Source organism: Canis aureus, chromosome 26, assembly GCF_053574225.1.
Source record: "Canis aureus isolate CA01 chromosome 26, VMU_Caureus_v.1.0, whole genome shotgun sequence".
NCBI classification, from domain to species: Eukaryota; Metazoa; Chordata; class Mammalia; order Carnivora; family Canidae; genus Canis; species Canis aureus.
In genome coordinates, this window is record NC_135636.1 from 24,668,547 (window position 1) to 24,681,892 (window position 13,346).

General features: G+C 45.0%; 2 long non-coding RNA genes across 7 annotated transcripts in view; one reads left to right on the top strand and one right to left on the bottom strand.

Moving 5' to 3' along the window:
* LOC144298072 (uncharacterized) overlaps nucleotides 1-852 on the bottom strand; it is a 76,938-nt gene extending 76,086 nt beyond the window's left edge. The window contains exon 1 of the long non-coding RNA XR_013365051.1: nucleotides 522-852. This is a non-coding gene — a long non-coding RNA (uncharacterized LOC144298072). The remainder of the gene's footprint in view (nucleotides 1-521) is intronic.
* The window catches only part of LOC144298071 (uncharacterized), a 93,374-nt gene extending 86,858 nt beyond the window's left edge, over nucleotides 1-6,516 (top strand). For all 6 annotated transcript variants that reach the window (XR_013365047.1, XR_013365050.1, XR_013365045.1 and 3 more), the window contains one exon: nucleotides 6,085-6,516. This is a non-coding gene — a long non-coding RNA (uncharacterized LOC144298071). The remainder of the gene's footprint in view (nucleotides 1-6,084) is intronic.
* The last annotated feature ends 6,830 nt before the right edge of the window (nucleotides 6,517-13,346 follow it).

The window sequence follows — 13,346 nt, forward strand, 5'->3', positions numbered from 1 at the left end:
CTCCTCCGGGGAACACAAACTCCCCACAGCAGCCTCCCTGTCTGCCCTGCTCTCTGCTGCCTGCCTCCTGCAGTGCCTGGAAAAAACGCCTTCCAGCCCAGACGGAGCTGGCACTGGGCTGAGCTTACGCACGCCATCTCCCAGTGCAGATGGACAAAGTGAGGCAGGGGCGGGGTGCCGGGGAGCGAAGGCCCGAAGGGACCAGCCCCGCCGCGCCTACCCTACCCGGAGACGCGCGCGCCCCAAGCTCGGGTTTCCGCCGCGCAGCGTGTTTGGTTCCCGGCGCGCGTGTGTTTCTGGACGCAACAGGAGCGATCGCGCAAGAGCGGCGGTTCGGTCCCCTCGGTCCCCTCGGTCCCCTGTGCGCCAACAAAGGCCTGAGCTCGCAAACCCGAACTGCGCTCGCTGAAGCGCCGGGTTTGCGGAGTGCAACCCGGGCCCCCGCAGGCCGGGGGCGGTGGGGGCGGGGAGCTGGGGCGCCCCGGGGAGGACGCCGCTGCGCGTTGGTGTAGACTACTCACCGGGGCGCGGGGCACAGGAGCCTGTCCCAAGGGGGCGCGAAGGTCACGCGGCCTATCTCCAGGGGAACGCAGCTTCCCTGAAGGATGCGCGCAGGCACGCATCAGCAGCGAACAGGGTGAACTCGGTGAGCCCGGCCTCCAGCCCCCTTCCAGCGCACTTTCACAGCCACCTCTCCTGTGCAATCCCTTGCGCAGCCCTCAGAGGCAAGATGAGTTAAGTGGTAAGAAGAGCAGAGGGGACGTCAGGAGCCTGGGAAACCTGGATTCAAATCCTGTTCTGCCTCTTGCCACCTGGGTAGCTAGGAACAAGCTACTCTGCGGCTCCAGGCTTCAGCTTCTGTAAAATGGGGATAAAACAGTCTAGAAGGTCCTTAGTTCAATGGCCCAAATTAATTGCTTTATTCATTCTTACAATCACCGCTTCCAGTTTATCGCTTCCAGATGTGAGTGGGTTCAAGGTTGAAAGGGGCTTTTTCAAGGTCGAGCAGGGAGATGTGAATGGCCAACCCTCCAGATCTCCTGAGTATAAGGATTGTTAGTCTTTGCAGCCTGAAGATCGAGTTTTCCCAATGGTTTTCTAGAGCCTGGTGGAGGCCAGGGGCCAGGAGGTTTGAGTCATCTCCTTCCTTTTCCCCCATGCCCTCTGACAGACACCCTCAACCCTGCCCCAACCCCAGAAGATGCACAGGTTTCCCTTGGGGACGCTGTGGGTAATGGCAGGGTGATCCAGGGCCTGGAGGGGGTTCTGGGAGGAGTTTGTTCTTGGATCGAAATCATTTATTTTATTTACTATTATTGTTTTTCTTTCTTTTTTCCTCCCTTCCTTCCTTCCTTCCTTCCTTCCTTCCTTCCTTCCTTCCTTCCTTCCTTCCTTCCTTCCTTCCTTCCTTCCTTCCTTCCTTCCTCCCATCCTCCCATCCTCCCATCCTTCCTATATGGAAAGCCAGAGCCCTTTCTGTAGGAGCCCACCAGCCTGCTATGCTATTCAGGGCCGGCCCTGAGCTCTCCGCCACTCCTTACCGGGAAGGAAGCCTCCTGCTGCCCTCCAGTGGCAGGCGAGGTTGTGTGCAACAAGGAGAGCAAGAGAACTGGGCTTCTCTAGGTGCGGGTGGAGGCTGCCTGGAGGAGGGAGGGAGAAAATACAGCTTGGCTCTCCCACTGCTATTTGTAGCCCTGTGGATCTGGGAAATCTTGGGATTAGAAAATAATAGACTGAAATTGAAAGGCACAGGAAGGTTTTTGTTCATTCTGCTTTTATTTATTTTTGAATAGATAACACATCTACATGATTCAAAAGATAAAAAAAGATGGTAGAGTGAAAAGGAAGTGTCTCCTCCACTTGTTCCCAGTTGACAAGTTCCCCTTCCTAGGGGCAGCTGTTGTCATGTTTCTTGTGTATCCTCCAGCAGAAAGCCTACACACATATAAATATTTTACAGGATCAGTTGCTTCCTCTATATGCTCTTCTGCATCTGGCTGCTTCACTTAGAAAACATATCATGGGATTTGTTACATAGCAATTCATCATAAGAGTGGCCTTGTTCTTTTGAACAGCTGCATAATATTCCGTTGTTATGCATCTCATAATTATTTGATCAGTTTCCTACTGATGAGGCTTTAGGTGGCTCCTAATCTTTTATAATCATATTGTTACAACAAATAACCTTGTACACACACCATTACGCTCAGGTATGAATGAATCATTTAGCTATTGCTGTATAACAACCAGCTTTTGTTATCATCGTTCCTATGAATCACTGGTGGCCCTGCTGATGGGGTAAGGCGGGGCTCATTTTGCCTTGCCTCTTTGCATCTAAATAAGAGGGAAGGTGTGCTGGGGACTAGCTCATTTTAGAAGAATGGACTCAGTCACATGTCTGACATTTGACTGGCTGTTGGCTGGGGTAAGAAGGGTGCCTGGGCCATGTCTCTCATCATACTGTGACTTGCAGGGCCTCTGGAAACTCCAAGACTGGTATCACATTTTTTCAGTCTGAGCAAGTCCTGGGCTAATCCAGATTCAAGGGGGAAATAGAAACCAGCTCTCCAGGGGAGGAGCGGCAAAGTCGCATTGCAAAGGGTATGATGTGGAGGACATGAACTATTGTGATCATTAAAAAAAATCTATTTACATGCTGTTTTTATTTTACAGTAGTTAGATTTACAAAAAAAAAGTTGCAAAGATGATACAGGGAGTTCCTATATACCCCTGTACCCAGTTTCCCCTATTGGTAATAGCTTATATTACTATGGCACATTTGTCATAACTAAAGAACCAATAGTGATGCATTACTATCAGCTAAACTCCATACTTTATTCAGATTTCATTAGTTCTTCCTCAATGTCTTGTTTCTGTTCCAGGATCCCATCCAGAATACCATAATATACTTAATCATCTTAGCTCCCTTAGTTCAGCTTCTCTTGGTTGTGACAGTTTCTCAGACATCCCTTGTATTCGATTCTTTGACAGTTTTGAGATATGTTGGTCAGGGTTTTTTTTTGTAGATGGTCCCTCAATTAGGGTTTGTTGGGTGTTTTCCCCATGTTTGAATGGCATTTTGGGTTTCGAGGAAGAAGACCATAGAAGTGAAGTGTCCTTTTCAATACAGGGCATCAAGAGAACGTGCTGTCGACATCATTTACCATTAAGGATGTTAACCTTAATCACCTAGTTAAGATAGTAGTTGCCAGATTTCGCCGCTGAAATGTTAGTTACTCTTTTTCTTCCCTTTCCATCTTGTTCTCTGTAAAAGGAAGTCACTGTGCACAGCCCACACTTAAGATGAAGAGTTACTCTCTGCCTCCTCAAGGGAACAGTACATAAGTTATTTGGCATTCTGTTATTTGTTTATTCAGTCACTTATTAGATCAATGTGGACTCATTGGTATTTGATTATACTTTGTACCATCATCTAATACTATGTTATCTGTTTTTTTGCTCACATTGCTCCAGTTTGGGCTATTACGATGAGTGTTGTGGCCTTTTGACCTACCCTCATCATTTTTTGCTTGTTTTTATTTTTGTTTTTGAGCACTTTCTTACTTCCTGGCACTGTAAAAGCATCCAAGTTCATCTATTTTATTTTCTGTGCCAGCTCTAGAATCAGCCATTTCTCCAAGGAGCCTGTTTCCTTTTGTTGGAGAATGGTATTAAAAATCAAGATCTGGGTGCTGAGTATGCCTGTTACAACTGGGGCCCATTCTCAGTGGGTGCCGTGTGCACATACACACACACACACACACACACACACACTAACCTATATATACAAATCACTGTGACTATTTCTATATCTATCCATTAGTATCTATACTAAGCTAAACATGAATTCATGCTAATGGCTCCAACTCACATCCATTCATAGTGTTCATTCTATCTTTCTCCCCTTGCTTATCTATAATCCCCCACTTCAACAGTGAGACGCCTGCTCCCACCATCTGGTGCCCTAATTTATGTAATTGTTCAATTCTAGCACACATGCACAAGAGTTTCAGAATTATCAACCCATACTCCTGTGAGGAGTAACTTTGCAACTAGAGTACAGTGCTTATGGACAGTTCTTTGGTCTTTAGTCTTGTTTCCAGTTATTCCTAAGTTATTTAGATCTGCACATCATGCAGTGAGACTATGTCATACCTTTGTAATATAGTTAAATTCTTTTATAAGACCCACCTACATTAGGATTCACTTTGATTCTTGTTCTGTAAAGTTCTATGAGTTTTGACATAGATAGTCGTGTATCCACTACTATAGTGCCATGCAGAATGGTTTCATGGCAATAAAATATCCACGGTGCTTTACCTAATCAACTGTCTCCCTCTCTTTAAAACCCTGGCTGCTACTGGTCTCTTTGATCTCTATAGTTTTGTCTTTTTGTTAATCATATAAATGGACTCAAACAGTATGTAACCTTTGGAGACTGACTTCTTTCATTTGGCAATATGCATTTAAGATTCATCCATACTGTTGTATGGCTTAACAGTTGGTTTCTTTTGATCATTGAATACTATTCTATAGTATAGATGTACCACTGTTATCCATTCTATCCATCCACCTATTAAAGGACATCTTAGCTGTTTCAGGCTTTATTAGGAATATAAGGCTGCTATAAATATTTGATGCAGTGGATGCATGACTATCCATTTTGTGTAGATTTTTTTGTGTAAGCGTACTATTTCTAATCAATTGGGTAAATTGCTGGGTTTTCTAATAAATCTATGATTAGCTTCATAAGAAACTGCCAAAGTGTTTTCTAAAGTACTGTGCCATCTTGCATTCCCAACAGCAATGAATAAGAGTTTCGGCTCTGCTGCATCTTCATCCGCACTTGGTTTTGCCAATTTTTGGTGGTGAGGGAGTGGAATATGTCCATTTTAATAGGCATGTAGTTGTTGTTTTCGTTTGCATTTTCTTTTAATTTGCATTTACCCGAAGAGAAATGACACTGCGAATCCTTTCTTTTTTTTTTTTTTTTTTTTTTATGATAGTCACAGAGAGAGAGGCAGAGACACAGGCAGAGGGAGAAGCAGGCTCCATGCACCGGGAGCCCGATGTGGGATTCGATCCCGGGTCTCCAGGATCGCGCCCTGGGCCAAAGGTGGCTCTAAACCTCTGGGCCACTGGGGCTGCCACCCGCCCCCCCTCCCTGCGAATCCTTTCATATGCTTATTTGCCACCTGTGTATCTTGGTGAGGTGTCTGTTCATATCTTTTGCCCATTTTAAAATTGGGCTGTTTGTTTTCTTCTTGGTGAGGTTTAGAAGTTTTGTGCATCTTCTGAATATAATCTTTTATCAGAGATGTGATTTGTAAATATTTACTCCCATTCTGTGGCCTGTCTTTTCATCCTCTTAACAGTGCATTTTACAGAGCAAAAGCTTAACAAAGTCCAACTTAGCAATTTTTTTTCTCTCATAAATTATAGTTTTGGCATTATATCTAAAAACTCACTACCAAACCCAAAGTCAAACAGACTTTCTCCTATTTTCTTCTAGACTTTTATTGTTTTATGCTTTATATTTAGGTCTATGATCTATTTGAGTTCCCTTTAGTTACTTTTCATGTAAGGTATAAGCTCTACACCAAAGATCTTTTTCTTTTATGCATATGACATCTAATTGTTCCACAGCACTGGTTGTTAAAAGACCGTCTTTTCTCCGTATAATTTTAGTATTCTAATATTTATTAAGACTTTTTATGGCCTAACATATGGAACCCTGAAAAAAGTTTTTCTTCTCTTATTTTTCTTTTATTAGATTTTATTTATTTATTTGAGAGAGAGAGAGAGAGAGAACAAGTGGTGGGGAGGGGCAGAGGGAGAGAGAGAGAAGCAGACTCCCTGTTGAGTAAGAAGTCTGATGTGGAGCTTGATCCCAGGACCTGGAGATCAAGACCTGAACCAAAGGCAGATGTTTAACTGCATGAACCACCCAGGTGTTCCCTGGAGAATATTTTCCCATTAGAATCTTTAACATTATAGTTGTAGTTACTTTAAATTCCCTGTCTGATCATTCCAACATCAGTGTCATATCTGAGTCTGCCTTTCATATCTGTTTTGTCTCTGCAGTCTGCATTTTTTTCTTGCCTTTGAGATGGGAAGATTATCCTGGATTATCCAGGATGTGTGCAATCACATCCATTCATGAATCACACAGAAGAGGAAAAAGTGATGTGACAATGGAGAAAACAAATAGAGTGACTCAACCACGAGCCAAGGAATGGCAGCTCCCGCCAGAAGCTGGAAGATACAAGGAAGAGATTCTCCCCTAGAGCCTTGAGGGGGAGGCAGGCCTGATGACATTTTGATTTCAGCCCAGTGATAGTAACAATGGATTTCTGGCTTCCGAGACAGTAGGGAAATACTTTTCTGTTGTTTTAAGCCACTAAGCTTGTGGTAATTCATTATAGCAGCCTCAGGAAACTAATACAAGCATGCTTTGTAAATTTTTGTTGAAAGCTGGACATGTTGTATAGGATAATAAATACTAAGGGAGACAGACCTTTGGTGTGAGGATTGGTGTTAATCTTTCTAGGAGTTGCACTCAATGCTTGTTGTAGCTCCAGACACCGGAGGTTCTAAGTTCCTCTGTATCCATGTTCTTTTTCGTTTTTGGCTCTGGAATTTCCCTTTGTACTCTTCCTCAGAAAAAAATGTGGTTTACAGCCATTTTGGCTGTAATTCACTGTTATTATATTGGAGCTTTACTGGTATGATGGTAGAGCTGGGTGGAGGGTGGGCATTTCTAACCTTCTAATGAAGTTTCAGGGTTTTAGTAGAGTTCCTCTTATCTGAGGGATGTGGCCTTTTGGAAGTATTTCTGTTCCTCCTTCCAAGGTTGAGCTCTCCTCCCCCTGCTTTGGATCCCTCCTCTGGCTACAACAGCCCAGCCTATTTAGTATATTGTCATATATATATATATATACATATATATATATATATGTATATATATATATATATATATCCTCCCACTCCCCCAGCCCCTGGCTGGGGGATGAAACAGGAAGTCTGGAGGGGGTTAGAATCATGCAGAGTTCCTTTTGCCTTAGCTACGTTCAGAGCTGGACTCTGAAGTGCCCTTTGGCAAAGTCCTATCCACCAGAGTTGAAGAGGAAGGTTCTAGGAGGGCCTCACCGTAGCCACTCTGCCTCTCCCTGTCAGAGCCACATGGGGAGCTCTATCAGATTCTCCCCATTGGAACTTGTTGAGGTTCCTGAGGGAAAAAAATCTGTAAATCTAAGAGGTCTTCTCCACTGCCCATGACCAGGATGCCCCCGGGGCTTTTTTTTTTTTATTAGATTTTTAATTTATTCATGACAGACAGAGAGGCAGAGACACAGGCAGAGGGAGAAGCAGGCTCCATGCAGGGAGCCCGACGTGGGACTCAATCCCAGGTCTCCAGGATCACACCCCAGGCCGAAGGTGGCTCTAAACCTCTGGGCCACTGGGGCTGCCACCCGCACCCCCCCCTCCCCGGGGCTTCTGTATGTTATGCTGGTGTCCAAATTGTCTTCAGCAATTCATCAAGAATTACTGCCTAAGCATTCCCACCAACTTTTGGCATTGCTATAGCTAAGCCAGTCCGGGTTGATACATCTTTTTGGATGCACCTGACTCCACAGACTCTGGGGTAGCCGTTTGCCTTGTGACCTCAGTTTCCTGGTGAATTCAAGAAAAGTCATGTGTTTTTCAGTTCACCCAACTTTTTCTTATTGTTAAGACAGAAGTAATGGCTTTTAAGCTCTTTACGTGTCAGAGTTGAAACCAGAAGTCCCTATTATGGCCATTTTTTCTATCAATCTACCACTGCAAGTAAGAAATATTAAGGGTCACAAAACCATAGGACTATAATCTTGGGATCATAAAGACTTTGGCATGTAGACTTAGAGTTTTGCACCTGGAGAATCATAAATTCTAAGAGTAAAAATTCCCCAGATTAAAAATTACCATGGGTTCTCCACTGCTTACAGGGTGACGTGACATAAAATGTTTCTAATTATCTGACCCGTCTCATCTCTCCAGCCTCATTTCTCATCACCCATTTTGCCTCTCACTCAAATCCTGCCCCGCTGCCACTTCCCACCAGAAGACAAACTCAAAATCACACTCAGGGTTCCAGTCATGTACTGAACTAAATGAGACTCTCATGCACCTAGAACATTACCTGCAACATGGTGACCACTCAATAGTTATATGTTAATCTAAGTAATGAATAAAATTATAAACCTTTTATCACAGCATGTAGCACATGGAAGTATTAACAGTGGCCAATCTCTATCATGCACCTGATTTGTGCCTGATGCTCTTCAAAGCACTTAACATGTAATGATTCATTTTCGTAGCCTTAGGTGGTAGATACTATTATTATTTCCATTTTAAAGATGAGGCACAGAGAGGTGAGTAACTTGCCCAAGGTCACCCAGAGAGATGGTAAGTGTCAAAGCTGGGATTTGAACCGAGGGAAACCTCATCAATGGGTTATAATCAGCGTGAAGCTCCTACTGTTGTGCTAAATGCTAGACGAATTACATATGGGATTTCTAATCTAATGCTAACCGTCCCCCACCCCATGAAGAAATGGAGGCCCAGAGAGGTTAGGCGACTTGCCCAGGGTCACACAGCTAGTAAAAGCTGGAACTAAAGTTCATACCAGGTCTGCCTGCTTTAAAATCCCACCATTTCCTATTCTCAGCATGGTTCCTGGCTGTCTCCTGAGGAAAGGAATGCCTCTTCCACCTTGTCTAGCCATCTCATCATTCTACTCTTCCTTCAAGATTGGTCAAGGGTCCCTTCTGCTGTCACACTCTCCCTGACTCTCTCTAACCAATGCCAGCTGCTAATCAGACCCTCCTCCTTGAACCTCCACACCCCCCGACTTGTACCCCTAGGTGGTCTTGGGTGCAAATTAGAGCTCTGCTGAGTGTCCTTGATTACTCCTTTGTGTGACCATTTGAGTCTTGATTTTTTTTTTCCCTCATCTGCAGAATGGTGCTGAGAAAAGCATTCCACTCATAGGTTTGGGTGAAATTTGCACACATTTTGGCCAAGTGCTTACTGAACCACTTACTACACTATATATAATGATCTGTTTAAATGTCTGTCTCCATCACTTGACTTGAGAGCAGGGACTGATTCTGATCTATCTCCATGCCTCTAGCACCTAGCATGGCTTATAAGAGCTATTAAATAAATGTGAAGTAAATGAATGAAAAATAAATAAGTGAATCTTGGATTTCCAGCCTCATAATTTCATACATAAAATCTAAGAATCTTTCCTCACATGACTGCAAAGTTGGGGGGTTCTTGGAGAAGAACTTCTTGAGACTTTCAATCTTTCTGACTAGCACCCATGGTAAGTAATGCACTTTAGGTCGCCATCCAGTGCGAATACACACACACACACACACACACACACACATGCACAGAAAGCTTCAAGAAACAGCATTTTTCCTTCCTACATGGGATAAACCCAGACATTTCCTCTTGTCTTCTCTTGTCTCATCTCCTACCTTTTCTTGTTAAAAAAAATACTGCGTTAGGTCCTTTCAATTGATTTCATGCCCCACCATCACACTGTGGCCCATGGTTTGAAACAGACACTTCCCTAGTTCCACTGTTCCTTCAGAACCTTTCTTCAGCATCTGTGACATGCGTCCTGTCCTGTGACATGCGTGACTTGCACACCCCTGGTGCAGGGAAGTTCCGCCTCAGAAGGTAAGAGGTTTCACTATTGGACAGCATTCATTGTTAAAAAGCCCTTCTTTCTCTGAAGGTGAAAGACACCTCCCTGGAACTTCCCCATTGGCTTCTGTGTGGCTGTGGGTCTCTATCAAACGAGTCACTTCATCTCCCCTGGCTTCACTTTCTTCCTACTGCTCCCACACATGTGCCCCCCTCTAAGTGCATGGAGCCCGCAAGTCCATCATCAAAGCCACTCTTTGGGCCTTGATCTTCACCTGTCATCTCCTGTTATTTGCTTTTATTTTCTTTTGCTTTATGGGAGTGGGGTCACTGGAGTCAATCCATCCAAGTGGTCCAAGTCTTCAGTCCTGGAACAGGGAAGTTATTGGGACTGTAGGGGGGATATCAGAGAGTCTGGAGGGGCGGGGAGGTGCTGGTGACAGGGAGCCCAGCCAGGGTCCCCCATCTTGGTGCTCAGTGGCCTGGGGGGCCTCCTACCTTATCTGTTACCACCCTGCAGAATGCCTGCTACCTACCTCTGTGGCAGTTCACCTCCTCTCGGCAAGGAGGCCAAGGCCAGGTGGCGGCACAGGCCACATAATTAACAGTACAAACTGAGACTGCAGGGCCCCTTGTTCAGAAATCATTAAGAGTTTCAAGGTCGTGATGGCAGAGCAGGACATCAGGTGCAAGTCTGTCATAGTGCATGCCCTGTGCAGCTGCAGGGGTCTCACACCTGTAGTGCTCACTCTGCCCTTTGCTTGGAGAAGCAGGCTTAGCAGGCACTGTGTGTGGGAGGCCTGGGCTGGGGAGGACCCCTCTCTGCAGGAAAGGAACCCAGCTGGTGAATATTCAAGCAAGAGGGTCCTTGGAGGTCACCTGACTCAAACCTCTCCAAGTCCAGTTGTAGAATCTGAGGCCCAGAGAGGTGGCCCAAGGTCACCCTGCAAACTGGTAGCAGAGCCCAGATCACAACCCCAGCCCTGGGACCCTCCCCCTCTCCGTCCTCTCCATTTTTTCCCAATTGCCCCTACCTCATGCAGTATGGAAACCCTTCACCTGCTGACACTTTGCAAATGTCTATCTCCCCCTCCCCACTATCCTTGTCTCTCCCCCAAGCTCAAGACTCCACAGCTACAGTGGCCTCTTGCTTTACCTCCTCCACTCCCCATACCACCCTCCTCCCCCGCCACCCTGACCCTCCTCCTACCCCGCTCCCAGCCACCTGCGAGTACGTTTTTTAATTTACAAATCAGATCTTATCACACCTCTGCCCTCAGCCTATTGATGCATTGCATACAATTGTAATCCAACCTCTTTACCACAGCCCATGAGACAAGGCCTTGTGGTTTCTGCCATGACCATTTGCCACCCTCCCCCTGCTCCTGTTTGATGACCTGCTGTCAACCAGCTGCACCCAGCTCACACCCACCTTGCATGCTGAGTCCTTCTCTGCAGCTCTTTTCTCCAAGATGGGCCCGTGGCTTCCCTTCATTCAGGTCTCAGTTCACATGCATCTCCCTCCACCCCCCCCCCCCCCCGAGGTTTTCCCATGCAGTCTTTCATATCAGTTAACCCTCCCTGAAATGATGGTGCATACTTGTTCTTTTATTTTCAGGCTCCCTTCTAGAACATAGCTTCCTGAGAATGGAGGGTGGAGACCAAGTGAGCAAGTGCTCACTGCTCACTTGCTCAGCGGCTTGCTGGCTCCTGGCATGTAATTGGTGCTCTATAAAGAGCTGTTGTGGGAATGAGAAAACTCATAATGAAATGAAATCATTTAGCAAACATGTGTCAGGTGCTGTGCTAGGTACTGAAGACTCAGACATGGAGCAAGTGGACAGTGGTTCCTGTCCTCAAGGAGATGGATCACCGTCTTGGGAGACACACATTTTTGGAGGAGCAGCAGGGTGACAGGAGTGGCTTGTCTAGGCTGAATCTAAGCCTCATCTGAGAAGATGAGGTAGGGGGAATGGTGATGGATCCTTGCAAGACGGGGTTGGATTTTAGGGATCACTGTTGTCTCTTTTCTGAGGAACTAGGTTCTGTCTCTCTGACTCTTCAGCCCATTAGGCCAGGGCTCGGGTCCACACTCATGATGCATTATTCTCTTGGGGCCTTCCATCCATAAGACATTGTACTTGCAAATTGTTTGAGATCCACTTCCTGCTGTCACTGGAATCAAGAAGATTGGTGTGGCTCCCCTCGCCCAGCCTCGCCCAATGGGCACAAGGTCCAGCTTGGCTGAGCCTTGTGGTTACCTTGGCACTCCTCAGGCAACCCCAGAGAGGATTCTAATCTCCCACTTCTCCTCAAGACATCCAGCTTCAGCTGCCCTTCATAGGCAGATTGCCCACGGTTATACCCCTTAGAGCCCCAGCCTGGTGTTGCCAGTCCCTTCCTTTCTTGCAGGTGGCATGATTGAAGACTAAGGGAAGAACAGGGCCCTTGGGGACAAAGTCGCTTTCTCCAGGAAGCCTTCTATGCTTTCTCATTAGCAGTGCCTCCTCCTTTTCCTTACCCCCAGAGCACACATCCTTTCTTGTTTGTTTATCCAAACATTCGTTCATCCAACCAACAAACATTCATTGAGCACCTACCATGCCTCCGGCACTTATTCACAGTAGTAAACAAAAACATGGGCACTGCCCTCACAGAGCTTACAGTTTAATAAAGGAAATTATGCAACTAATTGCAAGTTATAAAATAAATTAGATCGGTGAAAAGTGCTATGCTAGAGAAGTACCCAAATTTGTGTGTGTGTGTGTGTGTTTGGGGGGGGGGGCGTTGAACATCAGGGTAAAGATGGCTTTCCTAAGGAAGGAATGTTTCACCCAAGACAGTACTATCCAAAATGGCAACCAATGGCTACTGAACATTTGAAATGTGGCCAGTGCCACAAAGGAAGTGAATTAAAAAAAATATATACATATTTATAAAATGTATTTAAAAATATATATATATATACACACACACATATTTTAAAATTGAAGTAAACATATGGTATTATATGAGTTTTGGGTGTGCAATATAATGATTCAGCAATACTATACATTACTCATTGCTCATTATGATAAGTGTACTCCTAATCCCCATCACCTATCTCACTCATCCTCCCACCCATTCTCCCCTTGGGAACTATCAGTTTGCTTTCTGTATTCAAGAGTCTGGAGTTTTGTTTGCTTGTCTCTTTTTTTCTTAGTTTGTTCATTTGCTTTGTTTCTTAAATTCCACATATGCATGAAATCATATGGTATTTGCCTTTCTCTTTCAGACTTACTTCACTTACCATTATACTGTCTAGCTCTATCCATGTTGTTGCAAACGGCCAGATTTCCTCTTCTTTTAGGGGTGAGTAATATTCCATTGTGTGTGTATATATATAATATCTTCTCTATCTATGGGTGGATATTTAGGTTATATCTCTATCTTGGCTATTGTAAATATTGCAATAATATAGGGATACATATATCTTTTCAAATTACTGTTTTCATTTTCTTTGGATAAATACCCAGTAGTGGAATTACTGGATCATAGGATTCTATTTTCAATTTTTTGACGGACCTCCATATTGTTTTCCACAGTGGCTGCACTAATATGCATTCCCACCAACAGTGCACGAGGGTTCCTTTTCCTTCCCATCCTCAGCA